The sequence below is a fragment of the Bombina bombina genome, chromosome 2 (genome assembly GCF_027579735.1).
Source record: "Bombina bombina isolate aBomBom1 chromosome 2, aBomBom1.pri, whole genome shotgun sequence".
Classification (NCBI taxonomy): domain Eukaryota; kingdom Metazoa; phylum Chordata; class Amphibia; order Anura; family Bombinatoridae; genus Bombina; species Bombina bombina.
This window is the reverse complement of record NC_069500.1, coordinates 375,006,012-375,031,716: the sequence shown is the minus strand read 5'-3', so window position 1 is coordinate 375,031,716 and position 25,705 is coordinate 375,006,012. Positions and strand designations below refer to the sequence as shown.

Below are 25,705 nucleotides of genomic sequence, written 5' to 3'. Positions count from 1 at the left end.
GGTTGATAATGAGCCATATTTTTTTTCTACTTTAATTTTTAAAGACTTTTTTTGTGGTACGGCCTGGTTCTCTTTCAAATGAGGGGTCTAGGAGGTTTTTAGCTGCTATGAGAGATGGGATTGAGGGGTTTGAAGAACCAGGTCTCTTGCAGCTACAGTGAGCTTCCTGATTCTGCCCCCTTTGTGATGTCACAAAGTGCTTAGGTTGTGATGTCATCAGTACTCCCATGAAGCCTGTGAGTGCCGCCCACTAGACTACCAAGGATACCTGGCTTGTAATGAGGGTGATCGCTGAAAACAGGTAGCAATGTGCATGATGAGAATACCTCGTAATGTGCTTCGAAGGGGATAAAATGTAGACAGAAAAAAGCAAACCCAATTTTTTTTTCTTTCATGATTCAGATAGAGCATGCAATTTTAAATAACGTATCAAATTATCTAGCAAGCTCACGGTAGTAATTAGCGTTCAGAAAATTAACTAGAGATCAGGTATCTGGTTAATTTTCTAAATGTCCCCCAATTGGCAGCAAATTTTGGTCTCTTGAAGTTTTTTATTTTAAAAAAAGTAACTTTTTTTTTTTTTAATTAAAAACAACTGCACAAAGCAGTTTTTAGGGTTAAAAGTGGCAGGTGTGGGGTGTTAGAAAAAAACGGCACATTGCGGTCTATGGGGAACTGTGTGTTCCCTGTAAATATATACATAGATATTTAAATTTGCTGTCCATCGTTGTGCTTCTTACCCCCTTTGCTGCACTAGGTTCCCATGCTGTGTCTTATGGCATGAGAACAAGGCTCCCATTGAAGCCTATGGAAGCGCGCTTTTGTAACAGCAAAGGTTCCATACAATGCGAACGCGTGGTCCCGTTCTCATTCCACCTAACTTGTAATACCAGCGCACATTTGCGTACACTGGTATTACTAAGTGGATCGCAAATATCGCTTTTGAAAAAGTGATATTTTGCGCTTTACTTATAATCTAGCCCATATTGTTTATTGCAGTTCAGAAACTGCCATTATCTTGTAAGACATCCGGACAGAAGTTCCAGCAAGAAATCATAATTTCAAAGCAGAACTGAAAACTAAATTGTAGCTTTCCTACTTTCTACACCTGCAACAGGCAGTGACTGTAGCCAGTGTTTTTTTTAATTACAACAGTAACCTAGTTAATAGTATTTCTTTGTTGTCTGAAGGAATATATTCCTTATCCAGCCTTGCGTAAATTAAAATTTAATACAACATCAGGTCGAAGTAGAATTAGGAAGCAAATGACAGCTGTTTAATTAAAAGCTAAAGCTGATTAGATGGCAGTGCCGAGAGGAATACTCCAGAGGATGAGTATAAAACTATTGAAACTCAAGGCAGAGATAATAGCTTTATTTAAATATGAATAAGCTCTATGTGGAGCTGGTGTAAATGTTTGCCACCTCATTGGTTTGGACAAACTAAAAAAAAAAATGCGAATGAGCAACTTGGCAGGAGAGCAGATAAGGATTTGAATACCTACTGTTCGGTTAAACTTCATCTGCGCTTTTATAAACAAGAGGTATTATATGGATAAAGTGTATCTATTGTTAATGGGACCAGCTTTGTAATGGAAGGTCAGTTCTATCCCTGCCTACGTTAGGAACAAAAAAAAAAAAATAAGTTGGCCAATTTGTTTGCCTTTTATTAAAAGTTTAAAGCACATCTGCTTAATGGAGGAGGTCAAGATAGATTGTTGATAGCACAGTCTCATTAGCAACGAACACGCTGTATAATTTGTTTTTATGCATCTCATTGACAAACAGTAGATGAAACCTCCCAGGTGTAACCTTCGCGTTTCCTTATATTTCCTGTGACAGCTTTTTCAGCACCTATCAAAGCTAGAATTTGTTAGCAATTAAAAAAAAAGGATATCATATATACTGTATAAAAAGCACAACATGGATTAGTATAAACTTTATGAAATTGAATATGATTAAAAAAAACTGTTGATTTTTAATTTACTGCTGTAAGCTCCAAACCTTTACCAGTGCTTGATAAATGAAGCCCATAGTATGAAATATATCCATAAGTATTTATGGGTCGCCTACACATTCTCTTCCTCTAAATGGAACTGAATAGACTTTGTAGCACCCTAATTATAGAGCTAAACGAGATTGTACAAACTCTGCTTAACCCCTATTATGCCAGAAATGCTTGGTCATGACATTCTTGTACCAGAATGTTACAGATGAACATATTGTACAAGATCACATCTGCACTCATCTTACACCTGTTACTAGGTTCTCCATGTACGAAGCATGTGAGAGCTGCTCCGGAGCCCATGAGTGGCAGGTTCGCATATGCGAGCCTGCTTCCCGCAATGTAAGAAGCAGCGGTCATTAGACCGCTGCTTCTTCAACCCTATGCCACCTCTGAGGTGGCAAAGGAAAATCCCTGAGAGCTTGCTCACTCTCTGTGATTGACAGCCCCTTCAATCGTGCAAATGGTCGCACAAATGAATGAGTGGGCATTACACACTGCGATGAGTGTGTAATGATATATACGGGACAGCGGTCAAACAGATCCGCTGCCTGTATATAGCGAAGGTGGGTGGTTGTGATATTGAGGCCAAAATCCCTTAAAAAGGGACATAACAGACAACAATAAACTTACATTGTATAGTAATATACACATATGTACACACACAAACACACATACATATATATACTGTATATATAATCTAAAAAACAAACATTTTAATAAATATTTTAAAAAAATAATAATAATTATCAATAATGACTTTTTTCCCTACCTGTAAGTCACAATCTTCTCTGCCTGTGTCTTTGGTTCAGTTTTTGTTAACTAAAATGCACATAATAGTCTATATTTATTTAAAACAACAAATATTACCTTTCTGATTACAGTGCTGTACTATCTTTCTGATACTACTATGTATGCAAAATTATTAACACTTCTATACTATATTGCATGTATAAGCTGTATAATGACATGCTGATCTTGTCTAAATGACACAATATTGTTTTTACTCTTGGGGGCTGATTTATCAAGCTCTGTATGGAGCTTGATGCCCCTTGTTTAGACCGCTGCTCTGAAGCCACGGACAGAAATCAACCTGATTGAATACGATCGGTTTGATTGACACCTCCTGCTAGCGACCGATTGGCCGCAAATCTGCAGGGGGCGGCATTGCACCAGCAATTAACATCGTATCATGTCCGCTCGCACTATGATAAATATATCCCTTGGTTTCATCTACGCTTGAAATTCCCCATTTTACAGACGCAAATATTTCAAAATCCAAATTGTTACGAAATGCAATCCTTTTTCCGATCCCAAGCAATTTTGATAAAGGGTTTTCTACCTGTTTTATTATTATTATTAATAATAATAATCTCATAGCAGCCCCTGCCCTGCTTGCTTAATGGCTTAAAAGTAATTAAATAAAGCTGAAAAATAGTGCACTCTGCTCAGTATCAGAGCCATTCCTGCAAGAATTTCGTTAGCCAGTTAGTGGCAGCTACACCACTTCATATTTTTTTAATTACAGGTAGCCCTCAGTTTACGCCGGGGTTAGGTTCCAGAAGGAATGATTGTAAATTGAAACCATTGTAAATTGAAACCCAGTTTATAAAATGTAAGTCAATGGGAAGTGAGGGAGTTAGGTTCCAGGTCCCTCTCAAAATTGGCATAAGTAACACCTAATACATTATTTTTAAAGCTTTGAAATGAGGACTTTAAATGCTAAACATAATTATAAACCTAATAAAATAATCACACAACACATAATATATAATTAAACTAAGTTAAATGAACAAAAACATTTGCTACACAGCATTAAAAACCTAATAAAATAATCACACTACACAGACTTTACGTGCATTTTTCTGCAAACAGTTCTTTCTATGCATTCCAATCTGGACTGATTTATAGACAGGAAGATCTTGTTCCTTTGCAAGCTGCTCGATAGCTCAGGTCTGGTTAAACTGACTAATTTTAGCTTGCTTGGCTTGCATATCTTTGCTGCAACACAAGCGGACAGCTCCACCTACTGGCTATTTTAATAAATGCACTGCTTCTCAATGCTTTTCAATAGCAGTCACATGACTGAAAAAAAAAGGTTGTTATTCTGAAACGGTGTAAATAGAACCGTTGTAAACCGAGGGCCACCTGTATTGAGCCACTAAAGAACAGGTCAGGGGGGGCTATACAACAGTTTATATTCTGACTTACATCCCTTTATATAGAGAGAAAACAGATGTACCTGTTTATACTTGGTTTATAGTAATGAATCCTATTTGTCTAATGTACAATACATGCACTCTATACACACATGGGATATATTTATATGTCATTTAGTCATAACCTTCATTTCATGTCTGTAGGGAAAGCAGATTGTAAAGATATCCACAAGTTATGTAGAGTGACTGTTAGGGCTCCACTGCATTTCCTAAGTATCTGTGATTTACTTGCAGGTTAAAAAAATGAATTTCTGTAAAATCTGGCATATCAATGGCTCCAAAGGGTTAAAAAGCACAGTCCTTGTGCATTAGTCATGACATGAATACCTACATATTTTCTAGGTCACAGATAAGAGCTCTTCTCAAGAACAGGACATAAAAAGAAGCAATCATATATGTGCTGTAGCTTGTAGCAGAGGACAAAGAGGAAATCAAATAGAAACGCTCACAACATTTTACAGAGGGGAACATGAAAACCTGTCAGAGTGAAAGAAGAATGCTATAACAAGAGGACATGTTCAGAAACTCAACCATAAAATATGAGAACGACATCAACCACTTCAGTCACTGTGGGTTGTTTATAGAATAAAGGAACAAATGTTGTGATAAGCGTCAAGATTAAAAAAAAAAAACGTATGAAGCAAACAAAATGTCATGAATATAAAAGAGGCCCAAAGGATCAAATAGGATCTTATATTTAAAAGCGGACAGAGAAAAGACATTTTGCTATCTACAATCTACTATCAGATTCTATATTCTTTTAATGGAATTGAAAGCGACAAAAATAAAAGCACTTTCATTTTAATGGCTTTATTAATCTTTTCAGGAACATAATGTTAACTCTTTCAGCGACATGATGCTGGGGAAAACACATAAACACTGTATCAATTTTGTGCAGTCAATTAATAAACAAAAAGATCAATTATCCTCAATTGAATAATTCTTTACAATGACAAAGAATGTGGTCTAGGCTCTTTTAACCCAAAGGCTGCCACAGAAAAAAAACCTCTCTTAAAACCAAAGGGTTAAGAAGAATTTATCTGAGAGACAGTTAAAGGACCAGTCAACACAGTTGATTTGCATAATCAACAAATGCAAGATAACAAGACAATGCAATAGCACTTAGTCTGAACTTCAAATGAGTAGTAGATTTTTTTTCTGACAATTTTAAAAGTTATGTCTTTTTCCACTCCCCCAGTACCATGTGACAACCATCAGCCAATCACAAATGCATACACGTACCATGTGACAGCCATCAGCCATTCACAAATGCATACACACTTATTCTTGCACATGCTCAGTAGGAGCTGTTGACTCAAAAAATGTAAATATAAAAAGACTGCGCACATTTAGTTAATAGAAGTAAATTGGAATGTTGTTTAAAATAGCATGCTCTATCTAAATAATGAAAGTTTAATTTTGATTGAGTGTCCCTTTAATAAACATCTAGGAAAATTGTTATTTTTACCAGAACAAAAAGCAAGAAAATGAATAAGACTTTACCACTGCATTGCATTTTTACCTAATTAATGTAATTGATGATATTATAGAATTGCTTGCAAACAATTTACAATAATGTTTTATTGTCTGCAATTATATTACTAACCATTTACTAAAGGGAAACGCGAGTCTAAAAATAAAATGATCTATTTTCTTTGAGTGGTGGAGAACCATTTCTTAGAATGTGTCCAAACTGGTGATAATTATCTTCAAAAATGTTTCAGATATGTCTGTGGCACTTTTTTTAATTTAAAGGACACTAAAGAAACATTATAGTCAATTTTTTAAATATATTCCTAACATATTGAAAATTAAAGCTTAATTTCTGATATATAACCTGGATATGATTATTAAAGGACCCTTAAACTCAAAATTTAACAACATATAGGGCTACTTTGGAACCCTTGTGGGGCAGCATATGCACATATACTTTTTATGCAGCATACGTGCATATCCTGTGAGGGCCCATGCACCAGTATTCAAACATCACACCTTCTAAGAGTCAGCAGTGGCATGTGTGACACAAATGACATATTCAGAAGCAATACATAACACTGCCAGTTCTCTGAGAAGGCACAGTGTTTTAATACTGGTGTAAGGGCTCTGAGAGCATATGTGCGTATGCAGCTGAAAAACAGTAATAACTTTTACTTACTAGAAGCATTTTTCTAATGGAAATATATCCCAAAAGTGCTTATATTTCATATTTAATTGAACACATTTTTTGACCTATCCCTTTAATGCTCAAATCCTTTAAATGTATATTGGTTTGTTACTAGTTAGCAAGGGTCCTTTTGTTCTGGGGGACAGGAAAGTCAATAAAAATAAAAACTATAAAACAATATACTTATTTGACACATTGGGGCCAATTTATCAAGGGCCGAATGGCCCCTGATGCCCCTGTTTCCGCGCGAGTCTTCAAGCTCGTCAGAAACAGCAGTTATGAAGCAGCGGTCTTAAGACCGCTGCTCCTTAACTGGTCTGCTGCCTCTGAGGCTGCGGACATCAATCAGCCCGATCCTATACGATCAGGTTGATTGACACCCCCTGCTAGTGGCCGTTTGCCCGCAAATCTGCAGGGGGTGGCATTGCGCAAGCAGTTTACTAGAACTGCTTGTGCAAAGTTAAATGCTATGTTTGGCGGACATGATGCGCTACAGCGTATCATGTCCACCAGACTTTGATAAATCTGCCCCAATATATGAAGGTACATTACCATGTAGCTAGCAATATGTGTTTGTCTCTTTAAGCACTACAAAAACAATGAAAACAAGCAGCATGGTGGTATCCCAAAGTTAATGTGTGACATTAGGCATTCATGCCACAGGATCGCCAATTCTATTTTAGAACGTTCTGATTTTTAACAAAATCCTTGCTTTAATTTTAGTTGAAAGTCTGTAAATGAGCTAAACTTTTTAAAAATATATATATATTATATATCTTTACCAATATATCTATATGAATATACATTCATATTCTTCTAAGTGAAGAGCATTGGAATATAAAATATTTGTAGTAAAAACACAGTAAAAAAAGTAATAAAAAAATATTAAAATTGATTCAAAATAATTTTTTCATGTTTAAATGTATTTGAGTGGAAAGGGCTCCATAGTGTGTGTAAATATAATATACTATACTATATATATATATATATATATATATATATATATATATATATATATATATATATATATATATATAAATATATATATATATATATATATATATATATATATATATATATACTTTCTCTAAAAGGGAGGGCACGCACAGGAATTTTTTCATTTAAAGCAAAAGAATCTTTATTTCCAAAAGGTTATATAAACGCATGGGAATAGAGGCATAGAGGTTATAGGCAACGCATGGGAATAGAGTTCCTGCACTATTTTTGCAGGTGGAACTAAGTTCCCCCTGGACACACAACAGAAACGCTTTAGTAAACACTGCTGCTACTGGTGGGAGGAGCTGGAGCACAGTCTGGTTAGAGGAATAGTGAGATCCTCTAGTAATGGGCAGCAACACTTCCTACAATATAGTAAATGCAAGCCTGTCAGAGGTCCTGCTGTGTGATCACCCCACATTGTGTGGAACACATGGTGTTACATGTCTGTGTGGCTTGCTCTGGGATTATTTAGCTCCCCTTAGCAGAAATAGCACGATTGCACCTTAAGTGGGTGAGACTCTGTTACAGAGGAGGAGTCTGGAGTTGCCGTCAGACACGGAGGTCTCAGACTGCCCTGGAAAGGAATGAGGGGGGGGGGGGGAGAAGGAGAGTGTCAGGAACTGAAGCTAAGCTTGCTATTCACCATGTGAGTTGAAAAAGTATGGACACCCTGGATCTTGACATTAAACAGGTGTTTATGTGTGTCTAGTTTAGTTATTTTAAAGTTGTTTTAATAAAATGTCAGTGTTTCACAAAAGAGAAAATGTGCTAATCAAGCAGGAAAGAGTCATGTCCTTCCAGCTTCCTGCTTTCATTCTGATTGGAATTACTTTTAGTTCTTCCAGAAATAGCTGGGGTGAGGTTTGCAAGGGAAATACATGTGTACACACAAAGTAAAATAATACTTGTGAAACATCTTGTAGTAGGATAATCCAAATTACTTTATTGTATACACCAATACTATGTGCAGTCTGTTTATCTATGTTGGTGCATAAGGGGCCGATTTATCAACCCTCTTTCCGACATGATCCGATCAGCGGATCATGTCCGACAGACATAGCTGAATGTGGAGAGCAATACGCTCTCCGCATTCAGCATTGGACCAGCAGCTTTTGTGAACTGCTGGTGCAATGCCACCCCCAGCAGGGGGTGTCAATCAAACCGATCGCATTCGATCGGGTTGATTTCCCGCGATGTCTGTCTGCCTCCTCAGAGCAGGCGGACAAGTTATCAAGCAGCAATCTTTAGATCGCTGATTCATAACTGGTGTTTCTGGCTAGCCTGAAGGCTCCCCAGAAACACGAGCCTTCAAGCTCCATACAGAGCTTGATAAATAGGCCCCTATATTTTTTATCAATTTATGGTCAGCAGGCCAGATTTTCTGCAGAATGCTGACCTGTGCAAGATAATGTATTTGCTGCAGATTCAACCTTACCAGTTTCATTCCAAAGTGAAAGGTGACCTGTTATGCTTTCATTGTTACTGTACCCTCATGCCTCCTGCTCCTCTGCGAGTGTTACTTGCTTCACATTTACTTGGCATATATGTTAAAGATAGATAATCCCTTTATTACCCATTTGCCCAGCGCGCTAATTAGTGCCTTGCATTATATACATTGGATGTGCTAATTGTTGTCTTTGGTTAAATGTTATGCTTACTTTTATAGTCCTTTCTGCTGTGATGTATATGTATTTTTCTACTAGGCATAAATATAACATAATGAGAAATAAACGTTTATCCTGGTTTGTAATTCATTGTTATACACTCACAGCTACCATGAACACTAAATAAGAGATATTAGTATCCAGATTAAAAAAAAATTGGCCTAGATTACAAGTGGAGCTATTGTTAGCGCGAGGAGCATAAACGCAATCGCGAGATCGTTGTATTTTACGCTCAAATACATATTATAAGTGGTGCACTGTTAAAATTACCACTAATTTGTTTGTGCAAACTCGCTCCCCATATTTTCTATGGGTAGCGCTGAGCAGTAATGTGCGCTCGTATTACAAGTTGAAAGTAAATGCAATCACGCAAATGCAATTGCATTTACAACTCATACTTTTTAGGCAACCTGAAAGGTCCCCCCACATTGCAAAGTAATTTACACTATTAAACCCTAAACCGCCATCCCCCCCAACACAAAGTAACCCACTAACATTTACACCCCTTAACCTAACATCCCCTAAGTTAACGCAAAATAGACTAACCCTACCTTTAAAAAATAAAAACTGAAATTTTTTTAAAAAATGTGAAATAAAACAAAAACCTAACATTACCAAAAAAAGCCAGCAACCTAACTAACAAAAAACAAACAAAACCTCTGAGGTGGCAAAGGAAAATCCCTGAGAGCTTGCTAACTCTCTGTGATTGACAGCCCCTTCAATCGTGCAATTGGTCGCACAAATGAATGAGTGGGCATTACACAAAGAAATTACCAAAAATAACAAGAGTTATGCTTATTAAAAACCCACCCCAAAATAAAAAAAAAACATTCTAACATTAAACACTAAATAGAAATAGAAAAAACTATTCTAACACTAACACTAAAATAGAAATATAGCCCTTAAAATGGCCTTTTGTAGGGTATTGACCTAAAGTGAACCAGCTCTTTTTGGTTAAAAAAATAGTATAACCTTCTAAATAAATATTAACACCCCACACCCCAAAAAAAAAAATCTATCTTAAAAAAAAAAAACTACTCATTTAGCTCGTTTGCTGCCCATAAGAAAAAAAACTAATCTGTTAAAAAAAAAAAAAATTGAAAACCCAAAAATGGTACACACCATAGATGAATCCAGGTGGCGCTTCATTTTTATCCCAGCAGTGGGATTGGGGGCTAATGTTAGAAGGTTATAGGAAAAAGAGCTGATTAACTTTAGGGCAATGTCCTACAAAAGGCCATTTTAAGGGCTATATTTGTACTTTAGTATTAGAATAATTTTGGAGGTGTTTCTTGGGGAGGGGTGTTTTGCTATTTTTGGTAAATTGTGTGTTACTTTTTGTAATGTTATAATTTGTAACGTTTTCTTTTTATGGTAAAGGTAGTTTTTTTTTTCTTTTTATAGTGTTGTTTTTTTTATGGTAAGGTTAGATTTTTTTTATTTTTACAGTAATGGTAGGTTTTGGGTTTTTTAAAGGCAAGGTTAGATATTTTTTTAATTTTTCAGGTAAGTTTTTATTTTTTTAAAGGTTGTTAGGTTTTTAAAATAAAGGTAGGGTTAGTCTATTTTGGGTTAACTTAGGGGTTGTTAAGTTAAGAGGTTTAGATGTTAATGGCTTACTTTGTGATGTCGGGGGCTGGTGGTTAGGGGTTAATAGTGTAGATTATTTTGCGTTGTGGGAGGTCTGGCAGTATAGGGATTAATAATGTAGATTACTTTGCGATGTGGGGGGCTGGTGGTTTAGGGGTTAATAGTTTAGATTACATTGTGATGTGGGAGCTGGCAGTTTAGGGGTTAATACTGTAATTATTTTGCGATGTGTGGGGCTGGTGGCTTAATTGTTAATAGAGTAGTGTGGACTTTGCGGGGGGCTCACAGATCAGGGGATAAAAGCTACTAGCCCAGAGAGAAAAACATAAATTATGCTTACCTGATAATTTAATTTCCATCTGTGGGAGGAGAGTCCACTGCTTCATTCATTACTTGTGGGAATTAAGAACCTGGCCAGGAGGAAGCAAAGACACCCCAGCCAAAGGCTTAAATACCTCCCCCACTCCCCTCATCCCCAAGTCATTCTGCCAAGGGATCAAGGAACAGTAGGAGAAATATCAGGGTATAAATGGTGCCAGTAGAACAATATTAAATTTAGGTCCACCCCCCAGAGAAGTGGACGCGAGCAGTGGACTCTCCTCCCACAGATGAAAATTAAATTATCAGGTAAGCATAATTTATCTTTTCCATATTAATGGGAGGAGAGTCCACTGCTTCATTAATTACTTGTGGGAACAAATACCCAAGCTCTAGAGTACACTGAATTAAGAAAACGGGAGGGTAAATGGAGGCGGACCCTATACTGAGGGCACCACAGCCTACAGAACCTTTCTCCCAAAAGCTGCTTCCGCCGAAGCAAAAACATCATATATGTAAAATGTTGCAAAAGAATATAAAGAGGACCAAATTGCCACCTTACAAATCTGCTCCATAGAAGCCTCGTTCTTAAAGGCCCAAGAAGAGGCCACAGCTCTAGTTAAATGAGCCGTAATCCTCAAAGGAGGCTTATGTCCCGCCATCTCAATGCAAAACGGAGAACACTCAAGAGGCCCTCTGACCCCCACGCTTCCTGGAACGAGAACAAACAGATAAAGAAGTTTGTCTAAATTCCTACGTGGCCTGAAGATGGGACTTCAAAGCACAAACTCCAGATTACGTTGAAAGGAACCACAATCTCTTGATTGGTGTTGTGAATTGACACAAACCTAACTTGGTTCATAGAACAACCTTATCAGCATGGAAAGCCAGATAAGGAGGGCACATTGCAAGGCAGTAATCACAGATGCAAAACCTAAAGAACAAGATTCAAACTTCAAGGAGGCGCAATAGATCTTAACATAGGTCTGATCCTAGCAGAGCCTTAACAAGTGACTGCACATCAGGAAGCTCAGCGAACCTCTTGTGCAGTAACACAGACAGGGCCGAAATCTGACCCCTCAGGGGACTTGTAGAAAAGCCTTTCTCCAGTTCATCCTGGAGAACAGAATAAGTAGGTCCTCCACACCTTATGATAGATGCGACGAGCAACCAGCTACAAGCTTGAATGAGAGTAAAATTAACACTCTCAAACCACCCTCTCTTGGATAGGACTAAGCGTGCAATCTCAACGCAGTCAGCCTCAGAGATCTAGACATAGATAAACAAAAGGACCTTGGTCAGCAGATCCCTGCGACAAGGTAACTTCCACGGAGGAGATAACAACATCCCCACTAGTCCGTGAATGTAATATACCTTTAAGTCCTGCACACCTTTGGAGAACTCTCCTCCCACTACCTGTTTCACAGGTATTTATTGCCGCATCCCCTTTTCTAACATTGCCTGAATATTGAAGGAAGTTAAACCTCAAGTATTGCTCTGTGTTTTTTCTTTAAACTAACTTTGATTATTAGGTCCTACTCAACTCTGACTTCATTATTTTTGGGAAGTAATCTTGTTATTTGTTTGGACTCGAAGTTGCAAGTATCTTATTTCCACCTAGGCTGTATCTGGTTATAGAGACGGATTCTCTATCGCATTTGCAAACTCTCTGTTACTTATTTGGATATCACTGCTCAGCTGCATACTCAACGCCTATACGGCTCATCACATGACCTCTTATATTACCTTTGTTCCGGTAACGCTGAACGCCAAGTTTGTCCCCAGCTTAACACCACTCTGCTCGGTCACGACATCGGCTCTTGGTAACAGCTATTCAAATCACAGTCATAACCATCGCATCAGACCGCAAGTATTGTAATGCTATTTTCATATCTGGTAATACAGTTAAAATACATTTGTACTTACCACTCTGCAAGTTATTCCTCAAAAGGAGATTGGACTGCCTATGTTCTATATGCTTAACAATACCAGCCTATTATACTTATATGACAAGAGTTGCAAACTGTATCCTAGTACCTTTCAACAAACCTTAAGACTCTTTAAACTCTGCAACAAATATTGAGCTTTATATATACTTTGGCTCATATACGTGGCAGAAATAATTCTCTGTGTATAACGCTCTATCGGCTAGATTACGAGTTTTGCGGTATGAGTAAAAAAGCAGCGTTAAGGCTCATAACGCTGCTTTTTCACTACCGCTGCTATTACGAGTCTTGTAGGTACAGCTGTACAGCACACTTTTTTGGCCTTACGCAATTTTCGTAAAGTCTTTTTTCAATGGGACTTCCATAGCGCCGATATTACAAGCTTTATTCTGAAGGCCAAAAAGTGATCGGTACAGCCTATCCCGCAAGATTTGTAAAGCATACATAAGTCAGTAGTTATGAGTTACACTAACACCCATAAACCACCTATTAAACCCTAAACCGAGGCCCTCCCACATCGCAAAAAATAAAATACATTTATTTCCCCCTAATCTTCCACTCCCGACATTGCCGCCACTAGAATAAACACTAGTTAAATATTATTAACACCTAATCTGCCGCCCCTAACATCGCCGCAACCTACATTACAGTTATTAACCCCTAATCTGCCGCCCCCAACGTCGCCGCCACTATACTAAAGTTATTACCCCTAAACATAAGTCTAACCCTAACCCTAACACCCCCTAACTTAAATATAATTAAAATAAATCTAAAGAAAACCTACTATTATTAACTAAATAATTCCTATTTAAAACTAAATACTTACCTGTAAAATAAACCCTAACCTAGCTACAATATAACTAATAGTTACATTGTAGCTATCTTAGGCCTAGATTTGGAGTTTGGCGGTAGCCGTGAAAACCAACGTTAGAGGCTCCTAACGCTGGTTTTAGGCTACCGCCTGTATTTGCAGTCATTCAAAAAAGGGTCTAACGCTCACTTTTCAGCCGCGACTTTTCCATACCGCAGATCCCCTTACGTCAATTGCGTATCCTATCTTTTCAATGGGATCTTTCTAACTCCGGTATTTAGAGTCGTGTCTGAAGTGAGCGTTAGAATTCTAACGACAAAACTCCAGCCGCAGAAAAAAGTCAGTAGTTAAGAGCTTTCTGGGCTAACGCCGGTTCATAAAGCTCTTAACTACTGTGCCCTAAAGTACACTAACAACCAAAAAATATATATGTACCCCTAAACCGAGGCCCCCCCACATCGCCGACACTCGATTAAATTTTTTTAAACCCTAATCTGCCGAACGCCACCTATGTTATCCTTATGTACCCCTAATCTGCTGCCCCTAACACCGCCGACCCCTATATTCAATTTATTAACCCCTAATCTGCCCCCCACAACGTTGCCGCCAGCTACCTACACTTATTAACCCCTAATCTGCCGTCCGCACGCCGCCGCCAGCTACATTATAGCTATGTACCCCTAATCTGCTGCCCTAACATCGCCGACCCCTATATTATATTTATTAACCCCTAACCTGCCCCCCTCAATGTCGCCGCCAGCTACCTACACCTATTAACCCCTAATCTGCTGAGCGGATCTCACCGCTACTATAATAAAGTTATTAACCCCTAATCCGCCTCACTCCCGCCTCAATAACCCTATAATAAATAGAATTAACCCCTAATCTGCCCTCCCTAACATCGCCGACACCTAACTTCAATTATTAACCCCTAATCTGCCAACCGAATCTCGCCGCTATTCTAATAAATGGATTAACCCCTAAAGCTAAGTCTAACCCTAACACTAACACCCCCCTAAGTTAAATATAATTTAAATCTAACAAAATAAATTAACTCTTATTAAATAAATTATTCCTATTTAAAGCTAAATACTTACCTGTAAAATAAATCCTAATATAGCTACAATATAAATTATAATTATATTATAGCTATTTTAGGATTAATATTTATTTTACAGGTAACTTTGTAATTATTTTAACCAGGTACAATAGCTATTAAATAGTTAAGAACTATTTAATAGCTAAAATAGTTAAAATAATTACAAAATTACATGTAAAATAAATCCTAACCTAAGTTACAATTAAACCTAACACTAGACTATCAATAAATGAATTAAATACAATATCTACAAATAACTACAATTAAATAAACTAACTAAAGTACAAAAAATAAAAAAGAACTAAGTTACAAAAAATAAAAAAATATTTACAAACATAAGAAAAATATTACAACAATTTTAAACTAATTACACCTACTCTAAGCCCCCTAATAAAATAACAAAGCCCCCCAAAATAAAAAATGCCCTACCCTATTCTAAATTACAAAAGTTCAAAGCTCTTTTACCTTACCAGCCCTGAACAGGGCCCTTTGCGGGGCATGCCCCAAGAAATTCAGCTCTTTTGCCTGTAAAAAAACCATACAATACCCCCCCCAACATTACAACCCACCACCCACATACCCCTAATCTAACCCAAACCCCCCTTAAATAAACCTAACACTAAGCCCCTGAAGATCTTCCTACCTTGTCTTCACCATGCCAGGTATGACCGTCCGTTCCAGGCTCCGATATCTTCATCTAAGCCCAAGCGGGGGCTAGACATCCATCATCCGACGGCTGAAGAAGTCCAGAAGAGGCTCCAAAGTCTTCATCCTATCCGGGAAGAAGAGTAGATCCGGACCGGCAACCATCTTCTTCTAAGCGGCATCTTCTATCTTCATCCGATGAGGACCGGCTCCATCTTGAAGACCTCCACCGCGGACCCATCTTCTTCCGACGACGACTTCCCGACGAATGACGGTTCCTTTAAGGGACGTCATCCAAGATGGCGTCCCTCGAATTCCGATTGGCTGATAGGATTCTATCAGCCAATCGGAATTTCTATCAGCCAATCGGAATTAAGCTAGGAAAATTCTGATTGGCTGATGGAATCAGCCAATCAGAATCAAGTTCAATCCGATTGGCTGATCCGATCAGCCAATCAGATTGAGCTCGCATTCTATTGGCTGATCGGAACAGCCAATAGAATGCGAGCTCAATCTGATTGGCTTATTGAATCAGCCAATCGGATTGAACTTGATTCTGATTGGCTGATTTCATCAGCCAATCAGAATTTTCCTACCTTAATTCCGATTGGCTGATAGAATCCTATCAGCCAATCGGAATTCGAGGGACGCCATCTTGGATGACGTCATTTAAAGGAACCTTCATTCGGCGAGTAGGCATTGGGAGAAGAGGATGTTCCGCGTCGGATGGAAGATGATGGCTCCCGAAGAAAGAAGATTGAAGATGCCGTTGATAGAAGACTTCAGCCGGATCATGGACCTCTTCAGCTCCCGCTTGGATGAAGACTTCAGCCGGATCATGGACCTCTTCAGCTCCCGCTTGGATGATGACTTCAGCCGGATCATGGACCTCTTCAGCCCCCCGCTTGGGCTTGGATCAGGACATCGGAGGAGCTCTTCTGGATCGATCAGTGAACCTGGTATGGTGAAGATAAGGTAGGAAGATCTTCAGGGGCTTAGTGTTAGGTTAATTTAAGGGGGGTTTGGGTTAGATTAGGGGTATGTGGGTGGTGGGTTGTAATGTTGGGGGGGGGGTATTGTATGTTTTTTTTTACAGGCAAAAGAGCTGAATTTCTTGGGGCATGCCCTGCAAAGGGCCCTGTTCAGGGCTGGTAAGGTAAAAGAGCTTTGAACTTTAGTAATTTAGAATAGGGTAGGGCATTTTTTTATTTTGGGGGGCTTTGTTATTTTATTAGGGGGCTTAGAGTAGGTGTAATTAGTTTAAAATTGTTGTAATATTTTTCTAATGTTTGTAAATATTTTTTTATTTTTTGTAACTTAGTTCTTTTTTATTTTTTGTACTTTAGTTAGTTTATTTCATTGTATTTATTTGTAGGAATTGTATTTAATTTATTTATTGATAGTGTAGTTTTAGGTTTAATTGTAGATAATTATAGGTATTTTATTTAATTTATTTATTGATAGTGTAGTGTTAGGTTTAATTGTAACTTAGGTTAGGATTTATTTTACAGGTAAATTTGTAATTATTTTAACTATTTTAGCTATTAAATAGTTCTTAACTATTTAATAGCTATTGTACCTAGTTAAAATAAATACAAAGTTACCTGTAAAATAAATATTAATCCTAAAATAGCTATAATATAATTATAATTTATATTGTAGCTATATTAGGATTTATTTTACAGGTAAGTATTTAGCTTTAAATAGGAATAATTTATTTAATAAGAGTTAATTAATTTTGTTAGATTAAAATTATATTTAAGTTCGGGGGGTGTTAGTGTTAGGGTTAGACTTAGCTTTAGGGGTTAATACATTTATTAGAATAGCGGTGAGCTCCAGTCGGCAGATTAGGGGTTAATGTTTGAAGTTAGGTGTCGGCGATGTTATGGAGGGCAGATTAGGGGTTAATACTATTTATTATAGGGTTAGTGAGGCGGATTAGGGGTTAATAACTTTATAATAATAGCGGTGCGGTCCGCTCGGCAGATTAGGGGTTAATAAGTGTAGGCAGGTGGAGGCGACGTTGTGGGGGGCAGATTAGGGGTTAATAAATATAATATAGGGGTCGGCGGTGTTAGGGACAGCAGATTAGGGGTACATAGGGATAATGTAATTAGCGGCGGTTTACGGAGCGGCAGATTAGGGGTTAAAAATAATATACAGGGGTCAGCGATAGCGGGGGCGGCAGATTAGGGGTTAATAAGTGTAAGGTTAGGGGTGTTTAGACTCGGGGTACATGTTAGAGTGTTAGGTGCAGACGTAGGAAGTGTTTCCCCATAGCAAACAATGGGGCTGCGTTAGGAGCTAAACGCGGCTTTTTTGCAGGTGTTAGGTTTTTTTCAGCTCAAACAGCCCCATTGTTTTCTATGGGGGAATCGTGCACGAGCACGTTTTTGAAGCTGGCCGCTTCCATAAGCAACTCTGGTATCGAGAGTTGCAGTGGCGTTAAATATGCTGTACGCTCCTTTTTTGGAGCCTAACGCAGCCATTCTGTGGACTCTCAATACCAGAGTTATTTTAAAGGTGCGGCCAGAAAAAAGCCAGCGTTAGCTATGCGGGTCGTTACCGATAAAACTCTAAATCTAGCCGTTAGGGTTTATTTTTATTTTACAGGCAAGTTTGTATTTATTTTAACTAGGTAGAATGGTTACTAAATAGTTATTAACTAATTACTAACTACCTAGCTAATATAAATACAAATTTACCTGTAAAATAAAACCTAACCTGTCTTACACTAACACCTTCCCTTACACTACAATTAAATAAATTACCTAAATTAAATACAATTAACTAAATTAAATACAAATACCTAAATTACAACAAAAAAAAACCCACTAAATTACATAAAATAAAAAACAAATTACAAGATATTTAAACTAATTACACCTAATCTAATAGCCCTATCAAAATAAAAAGCCCCCCCCCCCAAAAAAAAAAAACCCTAGCCTAAACTAAACTACCAATAGCCCTTAAAAGGGCCTTTTGCAGGGCATTGCCCCAATCAAATCAGTTCTTTTACCTGTAAAAAAAAATACAAACAACCCCCCAACAGTAAACCCCCCCCACCCACACAACCAAGCCCCCAAATAAAACCCTAACTAAAAAAACTAAGCTCCCATTGCCCTGAAAAAGGCATGTGGATGGGCATTGTCCTTAAAATGGCATTTAGCTCTATTGCTGCCCAAACCCTTATCTAAAACTAAAACCCACCCAATAAACCCTTAAAAAACCTAACACTAACCCCCGAAGATCCACTTACAGTTTTGAAGCCCGGACATCCATTGTCAACAAAGCCGGGAGTAGTCCTCAACGAAGTGGCAAGAAGTCCTCAACGAAGCCAGGAGAAGTCTTCATCCAAGCCGGGAGAAGTGGTCCTCCAGACGGGCAGAAGTCTTCATCCAGATGGCATCTTCTATCTTCATCCATCTGGCGCGGGTCCATCTTCAAGACATCCGGCGTGGATCATCCTCTACTTACGACTACTCCCGACGAATGAAGGTTCCTTTAAGTGACGTCATCCAAGATGGCATCCCTTAGATTCCGATTGGCTGATAAAATTCTATCAGCAAATCGGAATTAAAGGGACACTGAACCCAAAAATTTTCTTTCGTGATTCAGATAGAGCATGCAATTTTAAGCAACTTTCTAATTTACTCCTATTATCAATTTTTCTTCATTCTCTTTCTATCTTTATATGAAAAAGAAGGCATCTAAGCTTTTTTTCTTGGTTCAGTACTCTGGACAGCAGTTTTTGATTGGTGGATGAATTTATCCACCAATCAGCAAGGACAACCTAGGTTGTTCACCAAAAATGGGCCAGCATCTAAACTTACATTCTTGCATTTCAAATAAAGATACCAAGAGAATAAAGAACATTTTATAATAGGAGTAAATTAGAAAGTTGCTTAAAATTTCATGATCTATCTGAATCACAAAAGAAAAAAATTGAGTTCAGTATCCCTTTAAGGTTGAAAAAAATTGAACTTCAATCCTATTGGCTGTTCCAATCAGCCAATAGGATTGAGCTTGCATTCTATTGGCTGTTCCAATCAGCCAATAGGATTTTTTCAATCTTAATTCCGATTGGCTGATAGAATTCTATCAGCCAATTGGAATCTAAGGGACGCCATCTTGGATGACATCACTTAAAGGAACCTTCATTCGTCGGGAGTCGTCATAAGAAGAGGATGCTCCGCGCCGGATGTCTTGAAGATGGACCCGCTCCATGCCGGATGGATAAACACAGAAGATGCTGTCTGGATGAAGACTTCTGCCCGTCTGGAGGACCACTTCTCCCGGCTTGGATGAAGACTTCTCTCAGCTTCGTTGAGGACTTCTCCCGGCTTCGTTGACGATGCATGTCCGGTCTTCAAACCAGTAGTGGATCTTCGGGGGTTAGTGTTAGGTTTTTTTAAGGGTTTATTGGGTGGGTTTTAGTTTTAGATTAGGGTTTGGGCAGCAATAGAGCTAAATGCCCTTTTAAGGGCAATGCCCATCCAAATGCCCTTCTCAGGGCAATGTGGAGCTTAGGTATTTTTAGTTAGGGTTTTATTTGGGGGGTTGGTTGTGTGGGTGGTGGGTTTTACTGTTGAGGGGTTGTTTGTAATTTTTTTTACAGGTAAAAGCTGATTTCTTTGGGGCAATGCCCCGCAAAAGGCCTTTTTAAGGGCTATTGTGTCAGGCTTTTGGGTGTACTGTTTCCTTAATTAGAATTCAACCAATCATATCTTACTTACTCTCATAAAACACCTGTTCACTGAACACACCTTGCTTAGTATTTTGTTATTTTCCTCAGAGTAACACTGAGCCTCTGATACCTCTGGAAGGTTAATATTGTATCTAAACTTTTCAGCAACTCAAGTTACCTCATTCAAGATCTACCTACTACGGATTTAATATTTATTTCCAGCCTGTTGCAACATCTTACTTTGGCAAGTACTTTTCATATATTCAAGACTGTCTTTATTTTGGGAAGTTACGTTACCTGTTTGAACTTATCAGCTCATATTATTTATCAACCAAGTCTGTGGCTGCCATAAAGAATAACCGGTTATTGAAGCTCTTATCTGTTAATCTTATTTGTTCTGTTATATTATCCTTATGTTGATTTCTGCTGCACCGGAGAATCGTGACGTCACACGCTGACTGTTAGCTGGCTTCAGCGTGTCTCTGCTGCTGCTGCAGCCGCAGCCCACAGAACCCGGAAGTGTTTGTCCTTACTTACCGCATTCACAGTTTTCAAGGTACATTACTACGTTTGCAACTATAATCATATCTGCAGAAGTTCTCCATTTTAACAATCTATCAATACTACATTGGATAAGACTTACTTGCTGTGTGTTCAATATCTCATGTTACGCAATATATTATAATTATTCCTTACTTATTCTTAAGAAAGTTTCACCTATTCCTATATCCTTTTGTATTATTACAAGCCTGCTTATTTCTAAGATTGCATTTGATTTTGATTCCTATAATACAGATAATACTTTAGTGTGTACTTTTTGTAGGGAAACATTAATCTATATTAACTGCACATATATCCATATGGGTTTACCAAGTAATAGTACTCTCAATTGATATTGTGCTACATACCTATACTAGTAATCAAACTAAGCAGGATTGATTATTACATAATACTAAGCCATAAAAGAAAATGGAACCTGCTGAAATTCCCCAAGTAGTCTATAACCTGAGTCAAAAGGTAGACAAAATGGGACAGGCTATCTTGGACTTACAACTAGAAAATCAGGTTCTCAGAGAGCTTATAAAGGAGGTAAAAGAACAACAAACCCCCAGTTCTGAACCACAGATAAGCTTGCCAGAATTATATAATGGTAATAGGAAAACCTATAGGCAGTTTAAAAATGCCTGCTACCTGCTCTTCAATTTAAAACCAAAAACTTACCCCACTGACAGGGTAAGGGTTTTGTCTACAATATCTTTTCTAAGATCTGAACCCAGAATTTGGGCAGATCATTTGTGTGAAACAAATGACCCTCTACTAGATTCACTAACAAATTTTTTCCAAGCCATGGATGAGCTATATAGAGATACTGATATTCAACTAACGGCTGAACAAAAGATGAGGAGTTTAAAACAAGGAAAAAAGACAGTGGAGGAATATACCACTGAATTTAAGCTGTACGCATCAGACTCAGCATGGAGTTTGGTTTCGCTCAGAAACCAATTTAGATTGGGACTGTCTGATCCTGTCAAGGATGAGCTAGCACGTATAGAGCTTCCAAGTACCCTGGATGCATTAATAAAAGTCTCAACCCAAATTGACCGGAGGCTCAGGGAACGCAAAGCTGAACGTGGTTATTCAGATCCAACATTTAAAGCCACTATGTCCACCTCTGCACACATAAAATCACCTCCAATGGAGCATGTCACCCCCATGGAAATAGGAGTTATTCGTGGACCATTAACCCCTGAAGAAAGGATAAGAAGAAGAACTAATCACCTCTGTATGTATTGTGCAAATCCCAGTCATACAGTTATGAATTGTCCAACATTACAAAAAAATAAAAAGAGTAAGTTTGTTCATATTAACAATACTCAAAGTCTAGATAAACAAATTTCTTATTGCAAACTAACTCTCCTTTTGCAGTGGGACCTTAATAGATTGGCTACTTCTGCCATCGTTGACTCTGGAGCCTTTGGAAACTTTATAGACAAATCTACTGTATTGAAAAATAAAATACCTATTGTATTAAAGAAAACACCAGTTTCAATCAAAGTTATTGATGGCTCTGTAATTGCAAATAGTCCTATAACTCACAACACAGTACCTATATTAGTTATTACTGAAGATGGCCACACTGAATATATAACATTCGATGTAATTCCATCCCCTCATTTCCCTATTGTATTAGGGTTATACTGGCTTCAGACACATAACCCCTATATTGATTGGTCTACTTTAACTGTTGCCTTCCAATCAAAATTCTGTGAAAATACATGCTTCCCACATCATAAAATACTACACACAGAATTAGAACAGATTCAAATACCGGAACCATACCAGGACTTCATAGAGGTCTTTAGTAAAGTTGAGGCAGAAACTCTTCCACCTCATCGGGTTTATGATTGCCCAATTGAATTAATTCCAGGTGCAACATTACCGGTTGGTCATTTGTATCCATTGAGTCACCCTGAGTTATTACATCTTAAACAATACTTACAAGATAATCTTAGAAAGGGTTTCATCAGACCCTCTTCTTCACCCACAGCAGCTGGAATGTTCTTTGTAACCAACAAAGACACTTCCCTCAGGCCGATAATAGATTACCGAGAGCTTAATAAACGGACGGTAAAAAACCGATATCCGTTACCTCTCATACCAGAATTAATTGAAAGATTAAGTAATGCTACCATCTTTACTAAGTTGGACTTGCGTGGGGCATACAATCTCATACGTATAAGAGAAGGAGACGAATGGCTCACAGCATTCAGAACTCGCTATGGACTCTATGAGTACCTAGTGATGCCATTCGGTCTCTGTAATGCCCCCGCAACGTTCCAACACTTTATTAATGATATCTTCCGGGATTTATTAGACATATGTCTAGTAGTATACTTAGACGACATCCTAATTTACTCCAACAATTTGCCAGAACATATAAAACATGTACGTTGGGTATTAGCTCGGTTACAAACACATAAACTATATGCCAAATTAGAAAAGTGTTCATTCCACAATACCACTATCTCATTCTTAGGTTACACTATATCTCCTGCTGGTATCCAAATGCAAACCGAGAAGGTTGATTCAGTAAAAAATTGGCCAACTCCTAAAGATAAGAAGTCTCTCCAAAGGTTTTTGGGGTTTGCCAATTATTACAGAAAATTTATAAAGAATTTTTCATCAATAGTGAGACCACTCACACAACTTACTGGTTCAACCCAACAATTCCATTGGAATCAAAGTCATTCCAAAGTATTTGACTTCTTGAAACAAACTTTCACAGAAGCACCCATACTCAAATTTCCTAATGTTGATTTACAATACGTATTGGAAGTTGATTCCTCAGACTTTGCGATTGGGGCAGTACTTTCACAACAGAAAACACCTAAAGATCCTCTACATCCAATCTCCTACTTTTCAAAAAGTATGACATCAGCAGAGAGGAATTACGCAATAGGAGACAAAGAATTACTCGCCATCCGTAAATCTTTAGAATTTTGGAGACACCTACTAGAAGGTGCAAAAATGCCCTTCATAATTTACACTGACCACAAAAACCTCCAATACCTGCAAAATAACAAGACTCTATCAGCTAGACAGGTACGGTGGAGTCTCTACTTTGCAAGATTCGACTTTCAAATCCAATACCGCCCAGCAAACAAAAATGGAAAAGCGGATGCACTCTCTCGACAACTATCCGAACCTATTCCTAACGAAAATCCTACTGCTATAATTCCTCCTGAACGCTTCATCGGATTAACTTCAGACTTTCTAACTGATATAAAGAACTCTTCAAAAAATTCACCTACTGACACTAAGGTTCCTTTGGAATTGAAGGACGGATTATACTACTACAATAATATGATTTATATTCCTAAAGAATTGAGACAACAAATTTTACAACATCACCATGATTCACCCTTAGCGGGACATCCAGGGGAATCACGCACCATCGAACTTATAACAAGGACATATTGGTGGCCTCATTTGAAGGAAACTGTTTCAGATTATATTAAGACTTGTGTTACTTGTCAAGTATGCAAAACTGAGCGGAAATTACCTTATGGACTTTTAATATCAATTCCAACATCTGACAGACCTTGGAAACAAGTAGGAGTTGACTTCATTGTGGATTTACCTCCATCAAAGAATTATACCACCATCATGGTAGTTGTTGATAGTTTCACCAAAATGTCGCATTTTATTCCATTTCATAAGCTTCCCACTTCAGCAGAAACAGCTAACTTATTTATACAACATGTGATTCGGCTTCATGGGGTACCAACAGTTTTGATATCTGACAGGGGTTCCCAGTTCACATCTAAATTCTGGAAAAGTCTCTGTCAATCTCTTAACATAACCCATCAATACACCACTGCATTTCATCCACAAGCAAACGGACAGGTTGAGAAAATCAATCAATGGTTAGATGAGTACCTACGATGTTTTTGTTCCTACCAGCAAGACAATTGGATAACATACTTACCCTTCGCTGAATTTTCCTACAATAATCTAACCAATTCATCCACAAAATTATCTCCATTCTTCGCAAATTATGGGTACCATCCAACCATCACTTCAGTTAGTACTTCTCCTTCCAATTCTCCTCTTGTAGATGAATGGAATAATGCACTTCTAGACAATTTTCGGGTTATCAAGGAAAACATTTCAAAAGCTCAGACTTCCCAAAAGCACTATTATGATTTGAGACACAGACAACCACCTTCGTATCAAATTGGAGACCAGGTATGGTTGTCAACTAAAAACCTAAAGCTACATCTTCCTAGTAGGAAAATGACACAAAAATTCTGTGGACCATTCCCTATCACTAGGGTAATAAATCAGAATGCAGTCACTCTGGATTTACCTTCATCTATGAGAATACATCCGACTTTCCATGTTTCCCTCCTCAAACCATACGTTCCTACTAGAAATAACACACCCCAATTACTACCAACCACTTCCATCCAAGACTCAGAAATCTATGAAGTTAAAGAAGTACTTGACTCAAGGTTTTCCAAGGGTATTCTGGAATATTTAATTAGGTGGAAGGGGTACTCGGAGGAAGATGACTCTTGGGAACCCGCATCTAATCTTAATGCTCCTCGACTTGTTTCCCAATTCCACAGGAGATATCCAGATCGCCCCAGACTTCAAGCTGAGGATCAGCTTGTTTGAGGGGGGAGTCATGTCAGGCTTTTGGGTGTACTGTTTCCTTAATTAGAATTCAACCAATCATATCTTACTTACTCTCATAAAACACCTGTTCACTGAACACACCTTGCTTAGTATTTTGTTATTTTCCTCAGAGTAACACTGAGCCTCTGATACCTCTGGAAGGTTAATATTGTATCTAAACTTTTCAGCAACTCAAGTTACCTCATTCAAGATCTACCTACTACGGATTTAATATTTATTTCCAGCCTGTTGCAACATCTTACTTTGGCAAGTACTTTTCATATATTCAAGACTGTCTTTATTTTGGGAAGTTACGTTACCTGTTTCAACTTATCAGCTCATATTATTTATCAACCAAGTCTGTGGCTGCCATAAAGA

The 25,705-nt window shown here is 38.0% G+C and overlaps 1 protein-coding gene across 1 annotated transcript in view; it reads right to left on the bottom strand.

The window, feature by feature from the left end:
- Nucleotides 1-25,705, bottom strand: part of TMEM132B (transmembrane protein 132B) — an 847,178-nt gene that overhangs the window by 289,141 nt on the left and 532,332 nt on the right. The gene's annotated exons all lie outside the window — the stretch shown is intronic.